The sequence below is a fragment of the Sphaerodactylus townsendi genome, linkage group LG01 (genome assembly GCF_021028975.2).
Source record: "Sphaerodactylus townsendi isolate TG3544 linkage group LG01, MPM_Stown_v2.3, whole genome shotgun sequence".
Classification (NCBI taxonomy): Eukaryota; Metazoa; Chordata; class Lepidosauria; order Squamata; family Sphaerodactylidae; genus Sphaerodactylus; species Sphaerodactylus townsendi.
The window spans coordinates 182,225,949-182,246,451 of NC_059425.1; positions in this window are offsets into that span (position 1 = coordinate 182,225,949).

Consider the following 20,503-nt stretch of genomic DNA (forward strand, 5'->3'; position numbering starts at 1 on the left):
ATCCCCCGAAAGTAAGACGTAGCAAAGTTTTTGTTTGGAAGCATGCCCGACGAACAGAACACAGAAAAATAAGACATCCCCTGAAAATAAGACATAGCGCATCTTTGGGAGCAAAAATTAATATAAGACACTGTCTTATTTTCGGGGAAACACAGTAGTTGGGGCCATCAATTTGCTCAGGAAAAGATTACTGTTTTTATTCTCTGATTTCAAGGCATTACAGATTATAGGCCACCCAGTTGGTTTATGACTATCTCCAATGATAGTCTCCCGGGAAGTACTAGATCTGGCCATCAAAGGGAGCAATTCTTTAATTACAGGAAGCAGGTCTTCAAATGGGGCTCTAGGGGAGCTGCTTGCCATTCAACCTAAAGGATGTTTCTGTCAAAGGCCGATTACCCACTGCCGAAGTTCCCCAGCCTCACCCAGCTCTGTGAAAAGTGTGGTGTGAAAAGTCGCACCAGAAGTGTTCTCACTTTCCAGTGCGTCAGGACAAGAAATCTGGCCCCACTGCGCCTTTTCTCTCGGCGCGCCACAAACAGGAAGTGTGTCTGGACAAGATTTCTTGCCCCGATGTGCTCCTTTCTCGGCATGCCACAAACAAGAAGCACAGCGGGGCAGGATGTCTTGCCCTGATGCCCTTCTTGTCCCACCACGCGCCAGTGTTCCAGTGGGTAATTGGCAAAAACCTCTAGTACAGTGGTGGTGAACCTTTGGCACTCCAGATGTTATGGACTACAATTCCCAGCAGCCCCTGCCAGCATGGTCAATTGCTCATGCTAGCAGGGACTGATCGGAATTGTAGTCCATAACATCTGGAGTACCAAAGGTTCGCCACCATGGCTCTAGTAGTTAATGCCTCTTCTAAAATCTCCATACAAGCACTGTCCCATTTTCCTTCTTGTTTCTGCTTGGCATACTCTGACAACCTTTTCAGTTGTCAGAGGGAGTTTTGTTTGTATGTTTGTTTTTTGCTTCTGCATCCCAGCAGGCTTTGGTGAATCTTGAATCCTGCTTTGGATCCTGCCCCGAGTGATCCAGTTAAACCCGGAACGCATCCTGTATTCTGGCCAGACAAAAGGAAGAACTTTACAGACGGGGCAATTAACTTGTGGAATGAATGCCACGTGAGGCAAGGTTGCCCGCTACTTGGGTTGGCCTTAGAAGGTGTTAGCCAAATTCAAGGATTAGTGACAATAAGCCACAGTGACTTAGTGGAACTTCTGTGGTTGGAGGCCATAACCCTCCAAATACCAGTGCCATAGGGCACCAATGGAAGATTGTGTTGACTTCTGTATCCTATTTCTTGGTCTTCTAGTGGTAAAAGAGCATTTTAGATTGATCTGATCCAATATCAGAAACTTCACGTACACGCTACAGGGGTCAGTGCTATCAGTCACAGACCAGGAAAGGGATTTGGGCGTCTTAGTTGATAGTTCCATGGGAATGTCAACTCAATGCATGGCAGCTGTGAAAAAGGCAAACTCTATGCTGGGGATAATTAGGAAAGGAGTTGATAATAAAACTGCAAGGATTGTCATGCCCTTATATAAAGCAGTGGTGCGACCGCACTTGGAATACTGTGTTCAGTTCTGGTCGCCACATCTCAAAAAGAATATTGAAGAGATAGAAAAAGTGCAGAGAAGGGCAACGAGGATGATTGAAGGATTGGAGTCCCTTCCTTATGAGGAGAGGCTGCAGCGTTTGGGACTCTTTAGTTTGGAGAGGAGACGTCTGAGGGGGGATATGATTGAAGTCTATAAAATTATGCATGGGGTAGAAAATGTTGACAGAGAGAAATTTTTCTCTCTTTCTCACAATACTAGAACCAGGGGGCACTCATTGAAAATGCTGGGGGGAAGAATTAGGACTAATAAAAGGAAAAACTTCTTCACACAACGTGTGATTGGTGTTAGGAATATGCTGCCACAGGAGGTGGTGATGGCCACTAACCTGGATAGCTTTAAAAAGGGCTTGGCCAGATTGATGGAGGAGAAGTCGATCTCTGGCTACCAATCTTGGTCCTCCTTGATCTGAGATTGCAAATGCCTTAGCAGACCAGGTGCTCAGGAGCAGCAGCAGCAGAAGGCCATTGCTTTCACATCCTGCATGTGAGCTCCCAAAGGCACCTGGTGGGCCACTGCCAGTAGCAGAATGCTGGACTAGATGGACTCTGGTCTGATCCAGCAGGCTAGTTCTTATCTTCTTATGTTCTTAATATGGCATATCGTTTCTTTTCCCCCCCTGATACAAGACTCTACAAAGTGCAGATTTTATATGATCTGAAGAGAAACCAAGGTATTCGAAGTGAAAATTCAGGAATTTTTTTTTTTGCTTCATCCCTTATACATGCAATCAAATGCTCAACACGCATGTGAAAACATTATAGACCTAGTGTAGGAATGTGACATGACTCTCATCCCTGGTGGAACAGTAGAAAGGGATTTCTTATAAGCATGAATATTTGCAACACGAACTATTCTTGGAAGATGAATTGTTGGAATACAACTAGTTCCTAAGGCACGTTGGATTAGGTAGACCAGGAATCTCCAACCTATAATCCTCCAGATGTTCATGGACTACGATACCCATCCACTTCTGCCAGCAAGACCAATTGACAGAGCTGATGGGAATTGTAGTCCGTGAACATCTGGAGATGTGAGTGAGGTTCCCCTTTTAACCCTTCCTGAGCCCTGGCCAATGATGTAGGTAGGCGGGGGGGGTTCTCGGGTTCAACCCCCCCCATTACATGTCGGAAGCTCCGCCCCATTTGTGTTTTTTGTATTTTAGTGTGTGTTTTGTTTTTGGCCTGCAGGGGGTGCATTTTTTAGGATAGCAGCATAAAAATTCCAGGGATTTGTTGGGGAGACTCTCCTGATGATACCACCCAGGTTTGGTGAGGTTTGGTTCAGGGGGTCCAAAGTTATGGACTTTCAAAGTGAGTGCCTCATCCCCCATTGTTTCCAATGGGAGCTAATACAAGATGGGGCTACACTTTTGAGGGTCCATAACTTTGGACCCCCTGAACCAAACTTCACCAAACCTGGATGGTATCATCAGGAGAGCCTCCTAAAGATACCCTGAAATTTTGGTACTGCTAGCTGAAACATTGCACCCCTGACAGCAGGAACCCCCCAAATTTCCTCAGATTCTCCTTTTAAATCACCCCCTTTGGCATGGATTTAAAGGGAGAATCTGAGGTCCCCAGTTTAAACATTGAAAGTGATGCTGTTTCAGGGTGGGGGATAATCCACCCCAAAACAGCATCACTTTCAATGTTCTTTAACTGGGGACCCTAGATTCTCCCTTTCAGGTGGATTTAAAAGGACAATCTGGGCTCCCTAGTTTAAACATCATTGAAAGTGATGCTGTTTGGGGGTGGATTCCAGCATCACAGCCCATGGGGGGGGCATGTGTGCAAAACACAGATTTTGCACCAGGCTCCATTTTCCCTAGCTACGCCTCTGCCCGGAAGGGAAGGCAGAAGGGACTGCTGGTGGGGGGTGCGAGGTGGGGGGGTTCTGCCAGTGGGGGTGGGGGGTGCAGGGGAGTCTGCTGTCCCTGGCCTCGGAGAGCTGCTTTTTAAGCACTGAGGTCGGGGGGGGGTCTCGGGGAGCCATGGCCACGCCCCCAGGGGCAGGTGGGGTGTGGCCCTGCCCCCGAAACACCCCCCCCAATGAAAAATCTATACCTACATCACTGGCCCTGGCAAAACTGTCTGTTTTCCCAAGTAGAAGGAAAGTATGAATACGAACTGTCAAGTAGGAACAAGTGATTAATTGTAATGATCTTGTTTCTGGTCGATTCCCCACTCACAATTAGATGTGTGCTCGTCACTCCAAATATCGAGGTTTCCAGCAGAACTCCCCACTGCAACAACGCTGAAAACACTTTCATCCTGTTTCCAGCGCCCCCCCCCCCCGCACACTTTTTTTAGAACCTGGAAGAAAGTGGACCTTGTAAAAAAAGCATAGTCAGTCTGGAGCTGTGTGGAGCTGTGTGGAATTTGGGGTGTGTGTGTGTGAATCCAGATTCGAACTACCTGCCCTTGCGAGTGACGTGGAGCCTTCCATCCAATCAGGACGCAGTGGGCTGTGTATGATGCGCTCACAGCCCTTAAAAAAAAGTTTGCGTACCAGAGATCCACGTGGTTACGAAGCTACGTGGGGCCTGTTTTGACTGATTGACTGAATAGAAGGCAATACAAAGCTGTGCTACACGTCGTATCCCCGTGGATCCGAGTACATGGAGGTGCGCGGAAACAGGGCTTTGCTTTAATCGCCCTTTTCTTCGTCTCTGCGTAGAGTCGTTCTGTGCATGGTCACGCAGATGTGGATCCGTCAGTTTGAAAATTTTAAAAAAAATTCCCGCCCCAGCACAATGCAGCAGCCAATCAGGATAGCCCCTGCGCGGATTGCATGTTTGATCCTCCGCCAGTGGGGACTCCTGGGAACAAGAAGACAGAAGCTGCAGTGGGGACTATGAAACCATGCTCAAAAGGTCCCGAACCTAACCAAACTGGTTTGAATCTCCTTTCATTTTTGAAGTGGGGAATCGACCTCCCTTGAATCCCTTTTTACTCCCCTGTACATTTGATGAACCCCAATCAATTCTTCACTTAATGTTCCCGATGTTTCTGTTTTACCCTGTGGAGGACTTGCAAAAATTTTGAGCGTACATTCCATCTGCCTACCATTACTGTTAGCTAAGGGTGTGTCCATGCAATCAGTCTTGTAGGTTAAAGATAATCCACATCTCTCGCTCGAAGCAGTGCATCCAGTGTGGGCATATTTCATTTCCTGATCAGAGTTTGAACCTGGGGTGGGTGAAAATAATGCAAATTCGAGACCTTTATTGTCATCAAAAAAAGGCTCCAGTGCATTAAAATATTATTGAATGAAATCAGATCCACAAAACTCAATGTTCAGGCATTCAGAGAGAGAGATATATATTACATCCATACCGGGTTCTTATTGCTTGCTGCCAGAACTTAGCAACTGGGTCTGTTATATCCGTATCCTGGACAGCCATGTGAAAAAAAAAATTGTACACTCGTCAAAATGCCATTTCTTACTCCCACGCAACAGTTTGGACCAGATCTCCTGGTAGAACGAGCAGTATAGGAAAACGTGTGTCTCTGAAGTTTGAGAAGTGGAAGCGGGCAGCATCACAAAATGGCTGTGATAGGAGCAAAGCCGATTTCAGAACGTTGGGAGGTTGCAAGCTAGGCGCCATCGTACAGTAGAGGAAGCGGATTCTGTATGGATGCATCGAGGTTGGCTCTTTGGGAGACAGAGAAGCTGTTTGGTTTCAGTTGCCACAGGAAGTGAAAGGTTTTGCTTCCTGTGCAGTCAAAGCCAGGTGTTTCCAGGTGCAGAGGTATACTAGTCTATGGCTATGGCTTGGCGCAGGGGTCTGCAACCTGCGGCTCTCCAGATGTTCATGGACTACAATTGGCCATGCTGGCAGGGGCTGATGGGATTTGTAGTCCACGAACATCTGGAGAGCTGCAGGTTGCAGACCCCTGGCTTAGCAGATGGTGCATAAGTATGACGTATGTGCCTGGGAAAAGATCAGCGTGACCCCTGGCTTAGTGGACGGTGCATAGGTATGATGTACGCGCCTAGGAAAAGATCAGCATTTTTCTACTCAAGTTAGCTGGTAAGGAATGACCCAAATGGTCTGATTATAATTTTTTTGCACCTTTCAAGACCATTTGGATTTCCTTCAAGAAGTTGGTGGGGGCCCGGAGACACATCTACTGGTATTATGGCACTCCCAAGGATCTGCTAGGGATCACAAATCTACTGGATGTTCCCTTTGAGCTTGTTAGTAACCAGTAACTCTTTGTCTACTATTCACCTTTTTTCTTACTGAATCTTTAGAATTTTTTAATAATTCTTTGGAGTCTGTGCTGTCCCTTTTTCTTGGGATGATGCATGTTTCCAGCAGCAAGGGAGCATGGGGGAGAGAAAGGGAGATGATGAGCAGTCCTCTTTCCCCATCAGTAACATAATCATAACTTTGTGCTGCTGTTGTATCATACGGGAGTACAATATGCATGACGAGGAGGGCTTTGACTGGGGAGGACAGTCCCAATACGTGATTCTCCCAGCACAACTTTTGAGCAATTTCTGTTTACATCATGGTGCTTTTTGGGCCTGAAATGAATTATTTGAGGGACTGATATCTTACCTGCTGAAGGAATTCTGATGAGACAGTTTGGAGGATCACCTGAAGGTAGAACTTTGTCCTCAGTAGGGTTTCCAGGTCTCCTGTTCTGGCAAGGGACCTGCCACCTCTGTAGTCCACCATTGCTGGGATAGAACTGAGAAGCGATCTCACACTGCTCAAGGAATCACAAAAACTCTATGGTTTTTTTCAAAGAGTTCTTGGCAATTCCTAGAGTGCCATGATGTCACACCCATCCAGAAGTGACGTCACAGCTCAGGCAACACCAGCACCGCCCACATCTTCATCCCCAAAGCTTCCTAATCTTCAGGTTCCAATGCCCATCAGCAGAGGCATACCGGGGGTAAATGGCGCCCAGAGACAAATTGTCTCCAGGACGCCCCTCAGGCTCTGCCCCCTCACCACCCCAGCTCCGCCCCTGATGCCCACAGGCTCCACCCCCACTGCCCTCAACCCCACCCATGTCACCATGGACATGGGTAAGGTCTAGGGTGCCCACTGCCGGCTGGACTCCTAGCCAGCAGCCTGCAATCTCTTTTGACCTCCCCTCCAAGCCCGGAGGGGAGGTCAGAAGAGACTGCAGGCTGCCAGCTTGGACCCCAGCCGGCGGGGGGGAGGAAGGGAGGGGGGAGTCCAGGGTGGGGTTGAGGGCGCTTGGAGGCAGTAGGAAGTCCTGCTGCCTCGTTGTTTTTGGATGCTTTGGACGGGGTTGAGGCACACGAAAACGACGAGGCAGCAGGACACCTGGGGGGCTGATTTTGCACCCCCCACATGACCAGAAGAGTGGCGCCTGGGGACAAGGTGTACCCCTTGTCTCTAGGTAGATACGCCACTGCCCATCAGCCAGTCAATATAACCAACAGCGATGTGAGAATAAGACTAGAACTGGTTCCAAGTTTATTGAATTTGCAGCTGTAATCAAAACATAAGAAGAGGCTGGCTGGATCCATCTAGTCTAGCAGGTGACGAGCTATGAATGAATTAATGTATTTCCTTCCTTCCTTCCTCCTAGTGTGTTTGCAGACTATACTCTCTAGAATGTAGAGAGGATCTCAAAATGAGCCTGTTTTAATACCATACTGCCCAGTTCCTCCTCTGCTTTGATCCTTGATGAAGAAGAATCTGGTATTCAATGTATGCTTGAAAGCTTTCACAGCTGGAATCAACTGGCTGTGACGAATTTTCCGGGGTGTGTGGCTGTGGTCTGTTAGTTTTTGCTTCTAATGTTTCACCCGCTCCTATGGTGGGCAACTTCAGAGGTATATCACAGCAAGATGTGTTTCTGTGTAAGAAGACATCTGGCTGTGATATACTAGGAAGATGCCAACCATAGATGCCGGTGAAACATTAGGAGCAAAACCTGCCAGGCAGTAGCCACAGAGTCCAGAAAACCCACAACAGCCAATGCAGGATTCCTTGAGCGAATCCATAGGGCCCACTTGACACATTTTGTTGGAGAAATGCCTGGTTCCCTAAAATGGTATGCCCTGAATTGGGGTTCAGCCAGTTCAAAAGTTCCCGCAAGTCCATCTCGGTACTGGACATCTTTTGGGAAAGAAAAAATAGTGCATGCTTAGTATGTAACAGCAGGCACAGACCAGAATTGAAACGTATGCTTTGGGTCTACTACCACATGTGTTTTAACTAGATTTAAAATGTAAGGAAGAAGACTTGTTCCTTCCCCAGGCTGTGTGGGCCTTTGCCAAGTCGCTTCCCTCATAAAATTATTTTTAAAATTGAACCAGAAAATACCTCACTCGCATCTCTTTTATTCTTTCCTGTCGGTGAGCAGCCTTGGTTCTTTTTATGTTCCTGCTTGTGGATTGCCTTTTAGGCAGATCTTTGCCGCTCGCTTCTGAATCCTTTCCAAGTAGGTCTGCCAACTAGCCAGGTTTTGTTTTGTTTAACCTCTTGGCAGGCAATGGAATTTTAGAAAGGGGGAGGGGCAGGCAACCTGGAAGGTGAGGCTGTGGGCCTCAGTTTCCATAGGCACAACTAAAACTGAACATCTGTTGACTGTTGTCTCGAAGCTAGTCGGGATTTTTCATTTTCATAATTCGTTTGCTACCTATGCCGTAAAACCACCATGTAGTGCTTTTGTAATAGATTTTCCAAGGTGGAAATGTGATTTTTCTCCCCATGTAATGGAGACGAAGTTCCATATTCCCTGAGGGAGCAATACCCTCCCGGAGAGCCAGCATGGTGTAGTGGTTAAGAGCAGGTACACTCTAATCTGGAGAACTGGGTTTGATTCCCCGCTCTGCCACTTGAGCTGTGGAGGCTTATCTGGGGAATTCAGATTATCCTGTGCACTCCCACACATGCCAGCTGGGTGACCTTGGGCTAGTCACAGTTCTTTGGAGCTCTCAGCCCCACCTACCTCACAGGGTTTTTGTTGTGAGGGAGGAAGGGAAAGGAGTTTGTAAGTCCCTTTGAGTCTCCTTACAGGAGAGAAAGGGGGGATATAAATCCAACTCTTCTTCTTCTAGTCTCCCATCCAAGTATTAACTGGGTTTGACCTTGCTAAGTTTCCAATATCTGATGAGATCAACTTAGCTTGGGTAGGCAGGGGATAAACAGAAACGGTTTGCTTGTGCACTCCAACACATGCCAGCTGGGTGACCTTGGGCTAGTCACAGTTCTTTGGAGCTCTCAGCCCCACCTACCTCACAGGGAGTTTCTTCTTCTTCTTCTTCTTCTTCTTCTTCTTCTTCTTCTTCTTCTTCTTCTTCTTCTTCTTCTTCTTCTTCTTCTTCCTCTTCCTCCTCCTCCTCCTCCTCCTCTTCTTCTTCTTCTTCTTCTTCTTCTTCTTCTTCCTCCACAACATATCCTGGGCAATGTGATTATTGTATACTATAGAGAGACCTACTATTTACACCAGGGGTGTCCAACTCTGGGGCGCCATATGTTCATGGACTACGATTCCCACCAGTCCCTGCCAGCATGGCCAATTGGCTTACACTCAAAGTGGCTTAAACTGTTCTCCTTCCCTCGATTTTGTCCTCATAACAACCCTTTGTTAGACTAGAAAAAGAAGAAGCATTTTGGATTTATATCCCACTTTTCTCTCTTGTAAGGAGACTCAAAGAGGCTTACAATCTCCTTTCCCTCCCCTCTCCCACAACAAACACCCTGTGAGGTAAGTGGGGCTGAGAGAGAGCTCAGAAGAACTGTGACTAGCCCAAGGTCTCCTAGCTGACATGTGTTAGAGTGCACAAGCTAATCTGGTTCCCCAGAAAAGCCTCCACAGCTGAAGTGGCAGAGCGGGGAATGAAACCCGGTTCTCCAGATTAGAGTGCACCCGCTCATAACCACTACATCATGCTGGCTCTCTGCCCACATAAAATATTTGTTAGGCGTGGCAAACGTGGCCCACTTGCAAGTGTTTATTTTTATTTTTATTTTGGATGTTTATTAGCTGCCTTTCTTCCTCGAGGCAGCTTGCAATATGGATGAATCACACTCACCACTGCTAATAAACTTAACCAAATGCAATCCTGCGTAAAACCATCTTCAACTGCCTCCTAATGATCAAAAGCGAGGGAGTCACATACTCTCTCTCAGGGACATACAAAATGAGCTGTTTTGATTGGTGAGGTTCTCTTGATGGTAATTCTGCAGCAGGAACATATGGGAGAAGACCATCCTGTAGATTAGGGGTCTCCAACCTATGGCCCACCAGATGTTCATGGACTACGATTCCCATCAGGCCCTGCCAGCATGGCCAATTAGCAGAGTTTATCGGAATCGTAGTCCATGAACATCTGGTAGGCCATAGGTTGGACACCTCTGTTTTTTATACTCCAGCCCCAAGTGTGTATGGTTAGTCTTTTAGTAGTGACAGCTTCTTCCAGCCCTGAAGAAGCCAGCATGGTCTAGAGGTTAAGAGCAATGGAGTGTGATCTAGAGAATAGGTTTCATTCCCCACTCCTCCACATGAGTGGTAGACTCTTATCTGGTGAACTGGATTTGTTTCCCTGCTCTTCCACATGAAGCCTGCTGGGTAACCTTGGGCCAGGCACAGTCCTCTCAGAACTCTCTCAGCTCCACCTACCTCACAAGGTGTCTGTTACGGGGAGAGGAAGGGAAAGGAGTTTGTAAACCACCTTGTGTCAGAAAAGAAGGGCAAGGTATACATCCAGAGGCGGGATCCAGCAGGTTCTCACAGGTTCCCGAGAGTAGGTTATTAATTATTTGTGTGTGCCGAGAGGGTTGGTGATTTTGCCACGTGATTTTTGCCTTAGTTATGCCCCTCCTCTCAGCAGTAGCACACAGAACTCGAAGCAGTCTAGCAGGAGGTGCACCGGCGTGTGTGGCAGCCTGCGCCTGCGTGCATTCGTTTCCCGCCCAAGGACCGGCGCAGCGGCTGTGTCCTTGCCACAGCCCTACCCAGGAATGCCCCGCCCCCGGAATGCCTGGTCATGCCCCTGCCGTGCCCCGCCCAGCCCCATTGGCGCTACGCCACAGTTTGAATCTCACCACCATGGGAACCTGTTACTAAAATTTTTGGATCCCACCACTGTATACATCCAAACTCTTCTTCTTCATTTGAAGTCAGAGCCCTTCACAGTCAGCTTCATGCTTCTTTGACGCATACTCACCACAACTACAAATAACACCCATACCGAGGCTTTCAGCTTTCCAGGGAAGGATTGGGAGGCACTGGATAATCAATCAGGTGTCTATAAGTTCTAGATTTGTCCAACAGGGATGCTATACCTAATGGGAACTTGGTCTGTGTGTCAACCAAGTTTAGAATCTAAAATGCCATGTAGCACCAGTTCAGTCTAAAATACATGGTCTTTATTATTCCTTGTACCTCCGTTTTGAACTCTAAACTGCAGTTTAATCCAAACTGCAATTTAATCCAAGGGCTGATTGAATTTCACACAATTGCAGGTGACTGTTCGAAGCCGTCCGTTGGCTGACTGTACCAGAGGTATCATGTAGATGAATTGCTGAGAACTTGCGCCTAGCCTGCAAAGCAGGCTTGGTAATCCAATTTTCAGCGAGGTTAGAAAAAAATGTCCAAGTTGTCTATTGGCCAACAGTGGGCGAGTTCTTTCGGGATGGAAAAGCTTTCCACACCAGGCAGATGCACTGTTAAGTTTAAAAAGCGCTTGTCGCCATGCTTCTATTAACACAGAGGTGCATTGCATCAGTCTTTTGCAGCAAACCTTTCTGTAATAGGTGTGGGTGTTATGAGCTGTTCAGGGAGGTGTCCGAAGCTACCGGGTAACATTGAGCCCTGAGGCAGAGAACCATTTTTGAGTAGCAAAGGGGAAGATCTCCTCCCGAACCGGTAGGCTTTTCCAGAGGTTGCTGCCTTTCCATGGGGATTACACAATGGTGACTGAGCTGTGGAACTCATGTTGCCCCATCCGCCAATCCGTGGGGAGAGGGGTGGTTAGCTGTGCCAAGTGATGTGGTAGCAACAGCAGTGGACAAATGTGTGCGCGCGTCCCAGTAAATCTTCCATCTCCTACAGCGGGAGACCCCAACCTTTTGGGCTCCTTTGAAATTCCGACCCAGTGGAACGGGCACAGAAACAAAATGGCTGCCACCAAATGGCTGCCACATCTTGCTTTCAGTCACACTGGGAAAATCCTTGTAATATGGTGGCAGCTGCTGCCAAAGCAACATTTCTAAAAAATTGCACAGTGGATCAAATCTCCAGCGGCCTGTAGGAAGTCTTGCTAGGCAAAAGCCTTGCCTGGCCCCATCCACTTTCTAACAGAGTTAGCAGGCACCAGATAGATATTTATTATTACGGCCTTTTGGCCAGCCAATAGTTTAAAATCAGAGTACATGTGAATACATAGCACTCCACTTATACAAAAATATAATATAAATTAAAATCCATTATAAAATCTATTAATAAATAACATTAGCTTCAGGCATTATTACAGTCCTCATCACACAGTGCGGCTCTTTGTTTTAATAAGGAACTACGCTTGTTGTGTACCAGTATGCAAAATTTAGCTACCTTCTGTGAGGTGGCTTGCTAGGCAAAAGCCTTGCCTGGCCCCATCCACTTTCTAACAGAGTTAGCAGGCACCAGGAATTGTCACCATGGTGCCCTCAGGCAACACGTTGGCAACCTGTGCCCTAAAAGAACTTGCTGTTTTCAGAATAGCGGCCCTTTAATGTTTTTTTCTGTCTGTTTTTTTTCTGTTTTTAAGTTCTGCAGGATGCATAAAAAAATGGATTTTTAAAATTTTCTTCTGAGTTACGCTGGAGCTTGCCCTCCGTGGTTTCAAATTCCAGTACAGAAAGCAAACTTTCTGGGTAAACCCTCAGTTTTTAAAAATACAGGCAAGCAAATCCTGCTTTTTTTAAAAAAAATCCTCTGTGCCTGTGTGTTTAAGGTTGCATCTTAAATGAGGTTATGTTTGCGGCTTTAATTGCCCAATTAGGTGATATTGCTCAAGAAGGCGGTCCCTTGTTCTGAGATGCAGCCTGTACGTATTTCACCAAGTTTGATGGGCTGAACAGAAGAATGGGTATGTAAAACTCGATTTTTAAAATGTTAAGAATGGAACGTCTTGCTCCCAGGCATCATTGCAATTTATCGTATTGAGGGACCACGATTTCCCCATTGCTGCTTATTTGGCAATTTGTTTAGATTAATTTTACAGGTCAGCTTGAAGTTAGAACAGATCAATGCCCTATGTAGCTGCTATGTGGTTTGCAAACCAGTTTCAAGGATGTATACAGGCGTCTCTGTTGACTCGGGATCACTAACTGAATTGGTCACTTTAGGGTCATAGGGTCTGCAGCCCTAGGCAGAGTTATTACAGTCCAAGCACATTGAAGTGAATTTGCATAGAATGGCATTTTTTTTAGGTTAATCGTTTAAAATCAAAAAGGTGGAATGGATGGAACAACTCATTCTTATTCTCCAGTGCTTGAAATCAATAATGGGCCAGATGAAGGTGGTTGAGTTAAAACAATCCTGACAAGATAGAGGTGCTCTATGTTAGTAGAAAGGCAGATCATGAACTTGAGATCTCACCACTCTTGACATATTGGTCACCTTAGATGGCGGGGTGGTTCAGACTGCATTCACCCAGCAGCAGCTGCTTCAGCAGTTGAACTGTTCCTGGCTCAATTTGGTCTATCCACAGTGATCCATACTTTAGTTAACATCCCAGACTAGACTTCAATATGTTCTACTTGGGGCTATCCTTGAAGAGTGTTTGGAGGCTGCAGCTAATGTGGAACACTGTGGTTAGACTGCTGGCCGGCGACAGTTTCCGGGATCATGAGACTTGGTAGCTACAGCAATTATACTGGCTTCCAATCTGCTCCTGAGTCCAATTGCTTATGGCTTGGGACAGGGTTATCTGAAGGACTGTCATCTAGAATCATAGAATCATAGAGTTGGAAGAGACCCAGTGGTGGGATCCAAAAATTTTTGTAACAGGTTCCCATGGTGGTGAGATTCAAACTGCGGCGTAGCGCCAATGGGGCTAAGCGGGGCACGACGGGGGCGTGGCCGGGCATTCCGGGGGCAGGGCATTCCTGGGCGGGGCTATGGCAAGGACGCAGCTTCTGCGCTGGTCCTTGGGCGGGAAATGAATGCATGCAGGCGCAGGCTGACACGCACGCCGGTGCACCTCCTGCTAGACGGCTTCAAGTTCTGTGCGCTACTGCTGAGAGAAGGGGCGTAACTAAGGCAAAAATCCCGTGGCAAAATCACCAATTAGTAACCCCCTCTCGGCACACACAAATAATTAGTAACCTACTCTCGGGAACCTGTGAGAACCTGCTGGATCCCACCTCTGAAGAGACTCCAAGGGCCATCAAATCCAATCCCCTGCAATTCAGGAACACATAATCAAAGTATTCCTGACAGATGACCATCCAGCCTTTCTCAGAACCATATGGCACCCCACTAGTCACTTCTCTCCAGGATGAAGATGAGCCATTGATGAGCACCCTTTGAGTTCTGTCAGTCAACCAATTACAAACCCATCTAATAGTATCCTTGTCTAGTCTACATTTCCCTAGCTTACTTGCAAGAATATTATGGGGCATCATGTCAAAAGCTTTGCTAAAATCAAGGTCTGCTATGTCCACAGCATTCCCTTCAACATTTCCCAAACATTCTTGCCTGGGAACTAATATCACAGGGAGAATCCCTCTTGCCCGTCACTGCAACCAAAGAAGCTCATCTGACAGGCATACGAAAAGGGCCTTTTCAGTAGCAGCCCCATAGGGGACAGCCTCCTCGGGGAGGCACCCCTGGCCCTCTCACACCTTCCATGAGGCAGCTAACAACATTTTTATTTATGGCAACCATTGGTTAGTTCTCTGCCTATCCGCAGTTTTAGTTGTTTTTTTTAATTAGTATTTTTATGTATTTTTCAGTATTTTATGGTACTTCGTTATTATTTATGTTGTAAGCGCCCTTGAGTTCCTATATGTTAGAAAGGCAGAAAATAAATGCTTTAAATAAAATATAGAAGCATTTTCTTTCAAATGCTCATGGCTAAAGTAAGGGTTCCAATCCTGACTAGTGACCAAAAACAGACTCAGGGTGTTAATAACTGAACTCCCGCAAGCGGCCCCGTGGTACCACACAAGAAAGCATGCCTCTTCCCTTACATTAATTTCTCCGATGATAATTTGATCCAAGGTAATTCATCTGTGGTTAATTAGCAGGGAGTGGCTATCGGATGAGAGTAAGCTAGCTCTCCTTATGATCATTCAGTATAGGTATATAAGAACATAAGAACTAGCCTGCTGGATCAGACCAGAGTCCATCTAGTCCAGCTCTCTGCTATTCGCAGTGGCCCACCAGGTGCCTTTGGGATATATTCAAATCAATTAGATTTGTAGCCCCATCCGAAGGGGGGGGGCAAATCCACTGCTAGGAGCAGCATGGGGCTGTGCGAATTTGCCAGTGGATGGCTGTCGTGCCCCTCCAGTGGAACACGGCACTGAACACCACACCAGCGCCCTACGCCCCTACTGCTGCCACTGCTGGCAAAGCTGGGACAGTCCAGGCGCAGGTCTGGGGAAGGAGAAGACGCTAGTCGTCTTCCACCTGGCCATTGCCCCTGTTACGGTAGCTGCTGGGGCTATGGACTTGCACCACCTTTTTTGGTGGAATAAGTCCGTTAAGCCCAATGGGGGCTTTCCAGCAGCAGAGAAGCTCGTTTGTGTTTTTGGCCTCCCCACGATGCTAGAAAGCCCCCTCGGGAATCAGGGCGCGGGGCGGGGGTGGCACCACGTCTAGGGGCTTGGATGCGGCTGTCAGTTGTCAGATTTCTGCAGCAAGCAATGAGGATTCGTTAAGGTTATATACAGTGGTGGGATCCAAACATTTTAGTAACAGGTTCCCATGGTGGTAGGATTCAAATTGTGGCGTAGCGCCAATGGGGCTGGGCGGGGAACGACGGGGGCGTGGCCAGGCATTCCTGGGCGGGGCATTCCTGGGCAGGGCTGTGGCAAGGACGCAGCCGCTGCGCCGGTCCTTGGGCGGGAAACGAAAGCACGCAGGCGCAGGCTGCCACGCACTCCGGTGCACCTCCTGCTAGACTGTTTCGAGTTCTGTGCGCTACTGCTGAGAGGAGGGGCGTAGCTAAGGCAAAAATCACGTGGCAAAATCACCCATTAGTAACCGCCTCTCAGCACACACAAATAATTAGTAACCTACTCTCAGGAACCTGTGAGAACCTGCTGGATCCCACCTCTGGTTATATTACATCATTTTAACTGTTGAATATGGATGCTACAGTGTGTTTTTTATATTTCTGTGCTCTTTTGGGGACCCCGGTTACATACCAATGAAGGGGTTTGAATTTAGTTTGAAAAGAGGTCTCGTCCATGAACAATTCTTGGTCTTCAGGATGCATGTTGGATCAGGCTACTGTGGCCAGCCCTCTTGGCCTTGTGCGGCCTGACGCCTCCATTTATTTATTCAGCACGAGTCATGAATGTTAGTGGTTGGGAACGGGCCGTATCAGAGTTGTAGATTTGCGCTTGCCCTGCTGTTGTTTCCTACTTTGATCGCGCCGGCCGAAGATGTGCAGAGAGAGGCCCACGGAAGCACCACAGCCCGAATCTCTCCGATGCTTCTTGTTAGCCGAGCCCAAAGGCGACATCGTCGCGAACGCTTAATTTGCTTGTGGCTTTCATTCACCATACAGGTGTGCCGCAATTTTGAAAGCCTTCTCGCGCTTCCCTTTTTCGAAACGTATTACTAAATACCGTATTACGACACCCGGGATTGTATGACCTGCTCTGCTACTTGACTCCCAGATGGCATCTGTGGCCAGAAGTGTCTTTTCCGGATTCACTTGATGGGCCAGCCGCAGCCATTGTGATTTATGCTCCAGGATGAACTCTAGTAACACATTCTGTGGGAACGTTGCTGCAATGCATTTGGAAAGTGTAGACTCAGAGAGGCAGGGCTGAAGCTTTTGACTGATACCTGCCTACTCAAGAGGAGCTCTAACGATTACTAATTGTTTGTTTTAGGTTCCATTGCTAATACTGGGTTTGAGTTTGTAATGGCTTAAATGTAGGGTTGCCAATCTCCAGGAAGGTCCTGGAGATCTTCCAGAATTTATTATTTCGATTTCGAATACCTTTAATGGCATATAGATTGTTTAAGATTAGCTTAGCAAGATAATAACAGCCTTTACAACTTTACAATTTCTGACGAGTTAAAATAACACCATTTAAAAATTTAGCCACCGCTTCCAACAGCTCGTAGTTGTGGCTGTTTAAAAGATATATAACCTTCTGTTTATCTGTAATGCCTTCACTTCCATGCAGGAAGGGGATTATGTGCTTCTTCCTACCTATCTCATAAAAGGGACAATCCAACAGCATATGAGATACTGTTTCCACAGAACCCATGCCACACGGGCATTTCCTTTCTTTATGTGGGATTCCAAGGTGGCGTCCAAGGCTAAAGGAAGAAGGCAGGGCATTACACCTAGCTAAGGTGATTGCTCTACGCCACCGGGCCTCAACCAGGAGATAAAGGTACTGGGCTGCAATTAGTCTATCCATAGGTATTCCCAGAGAGATCGGGGAACAGGTTTTATTAGCTTCCTCTAGCATCTGTTGAAACTCTCTGTCAAAAAGTCTCTTCTTGATAGCCCCATAGACCTCCTGCTCTGTTAGCATTAGCAGGTCCTCCAAGGAAATGCCCAACTCATTAAGTTTGGCTTCGATTTTAACCCACCACTGGGTTGTGTGGAGGATGGAGCGTCCCTGGGATGTATAGTCCAGTTCATCTCGATTAAAACAAATCCTGGCCCAAAACTTGAATATACGGCACCAGGCCAGAGTTTCCAGCCGATGCTGGCCTGTTTCTAAGCACAGGGCCGCATAGGGAACAGAATGGGGCAAGCCAAGGATTTTATACAGAAAGTATGACTGGACCCTTTCAACCTCTCTGCTCCATGCCCCTATCCAGATGGGGATCCCATAAAGGATTTGTTGACTCACTTTGGCATTAAATGCTCTCAACGCTGCAGGGATGTATCCTCGGCCTTTCCCATAGAGGAAGCGTATAATGGCTGAGGCACTTAATTTAGCGGCGGAGATGGCCCGATTCCTATGTAGTGTCCAGGAGGCCCTATGATGGTAGGTAAGCCCTAGGTATTTATATGACTGCACCTGCTCGAAACTACTGTGGCCTATCCGCCAATTGGTGGCTTTCCATTTATGGGTAAATACCACAATTTTGGATTTATCTCCAGGCCCCCAGAATTTATTATTTAGAGAGATCTGACTTCTTGAAGAAAATGGCTGCTTTGGAGGGTAAATCGTATGGCTTGAGAACCCACTGAGGTCCCTCTCAAGCCTCACAGTCTCCCGGCTTCACTCCTAAAATCTCCAAAAATTTATCCACCCAGAGTAGGCAGCCTTACTTAAATGGGCTGACCCCTAGATATCTGGAGGAATGTCAGCTTCCATAGATCTTCCTTGACTTTATGCTTTTAAATTGTCTTACGCTTTTAAATTGTCAGGATTTTCATTGTTGCCTTATAGTGGCAAAGTTTTTGTCAGAAGTTTGTAAACTGAATGTATAACAAACGCGAAGTTTTTTACTATTCACTTTTTAACTGGAACTGTATTTTTATACTATCGTGTATATGCCAATAAAGGCTTATTGAATTGATCTTCCTTGACCATAGGTGTCCAACTCACAGCCCTCCAGATGTTATGGACTATAGTTCCCATCATCCCCTGCCAGCATGATGCTGGCAGGGGATGATGGGAACTGTAGTCCATAACATCTGGAGGACCGCGAGTTGGACACCTGTGTCCTTGACCATACACAATGCCCTAAAACTGTACAAAAACACCTCCTTTGTCACCAATCCACAGATATCTCCCAAACTGCTTTCAGTACTTCCTCTGAGCTGGCAAGTAATATATTAATGTAGTCAACAGCTTGGGAAAGTCTGTGCCTTTCCCCTGTCTTCTATGGTTGCCAACTTTCAGTTGACACCTGGAGATCTCTGGTTATTATAGTTGATCTCCAGACAACCAAGATCAGTTCTCCTAGAGAAAATGGCTGCTTTGGAGGGTGGCGTTCTATCCTGTTGAGGTCTCTCATCTCGCCCAACCCTGACTTGCCCTGGCTCTACTCCCAAATATCCCGGTATTTCCTGATTCAGCCCAGGCAACCCTACTGTCGTTTTGCTCCAATGAGCACAACTTGACGCCTTCCTCCAGACTAAGATACCTTCTTCTACTTAAGCAGCTCTTCCGTTAGAGAAAGAGCGCTTTAAGTAGGAGCTTGAGTTGGTGCTCATAACTGTTTTTTCACTTCCTTCAACTTCATCCTTACAACATCCTTGTGAAGAGAGCTTAGGTGGAAAGGTGGATTTGGTTTGCAGGTTGCATGGCTGAATAGGTGCCTGACCTTGGATCTTCCCAGTAGCTGGCTGGCTGTCACTACAAAGAGTCTTGGCACATCGCTCACATGCACCGCAAACGTATAGCAGGTTACAGTCGTGACAAAGGAACCTGTCTCCCTGTTTTCCCGTTCACATGTGTTCAGTGCAGGCAGCGATTGGAGCCCCTGGAAACAATCCGGGTTGCTGTCGCCCCTTCGCACACAAATGCTTCTTTCTCTCTTCTTTTTTTAATTACTGGCCACACATGCGTAGCTTCACAGGGGTGTAGAAATGAACGCCCCACAGACATACCGATGTGCCAGTGGTGGGATCCAAAAATGTTAGTAACAGGTTCCCATGGTGGTGGGATTCAAACAATGGTGTAGCGCCAATGGGGCTGGGCGGGGCACGACGGGGGCGTGGCCAGACATTCCAGGGGCGGGGCATTAATAATTTCTCTGTTACTGTAAAACCACTAAAATCATGGATAGGTATTTCAGCTGCACCTTATCTATCTGATATAACATCAGCAAGAAGCCGATGGGCTTTTTCTAGGGTTCGCTTCGATGCCTTCCTGTCAGCTAATCTGATGGGACGATTCCAAAATATTCCAAGGCACAGGAGAACCTGTGTGTGCGGCTCAGGGGAAGTAGACTCAATGTCACATATCTTACTGCATTGCAAGTTACATGAAGGTGAAGCTGTTGATCCAACCATTGTTAACTCGTCATGTATATCCATTCATAGATAACTCAGATACGAATTCTGTAAGAATATTATTAGAAGACCGTGTTTCTGCCATTTCACAGAAGGTAGCTAAATTTTGTATATTGGTACACAACAAGCGTAGTTCCTTATTAAAACAAAGAGCTCCACTGTGTGATGAGGACTGTAATAATGTCTGAAGCTAATGTTATTTATTAATAGATTTTATAATGGATTTTAATTTATATTATATTTTTGTATAAGTGGAGTGCTATGTATTCACATGTACTCTGATTTTAAACTATTGGCTGGCCAAAAGGGCGTAATAATAAATATCTATCTATCTATCTATCTATCTATCTATCTATCTATCTATCTATCTATCTATCTATCTATCTATCTATCTATCTATCTATCTATCTATCTATCTATCTATCTATCTATCTATCTATCTATCTATCTAACTATCTATCTATGTTACTGTAAAAAATTATTGTAAAAAAAAAGTTCCTAATTTCCAGCTGGTACCTTTCTGTCCATAATTTAAACTCATTATAGCAAGTCCTATCGTCTACTGCCAACAGAAACAACTACTTCTCCTCTAATTGACTGCCTGTCAAATACTTAATACTTTCAAATGCTTAACTTTGTTTCTAGAAATCAAAAGAAGGCTACTTTCCTTAAACAAGGAACTTTACCATATTTCTAAAACATGTTTTTAAAACAGCCCAACAGGG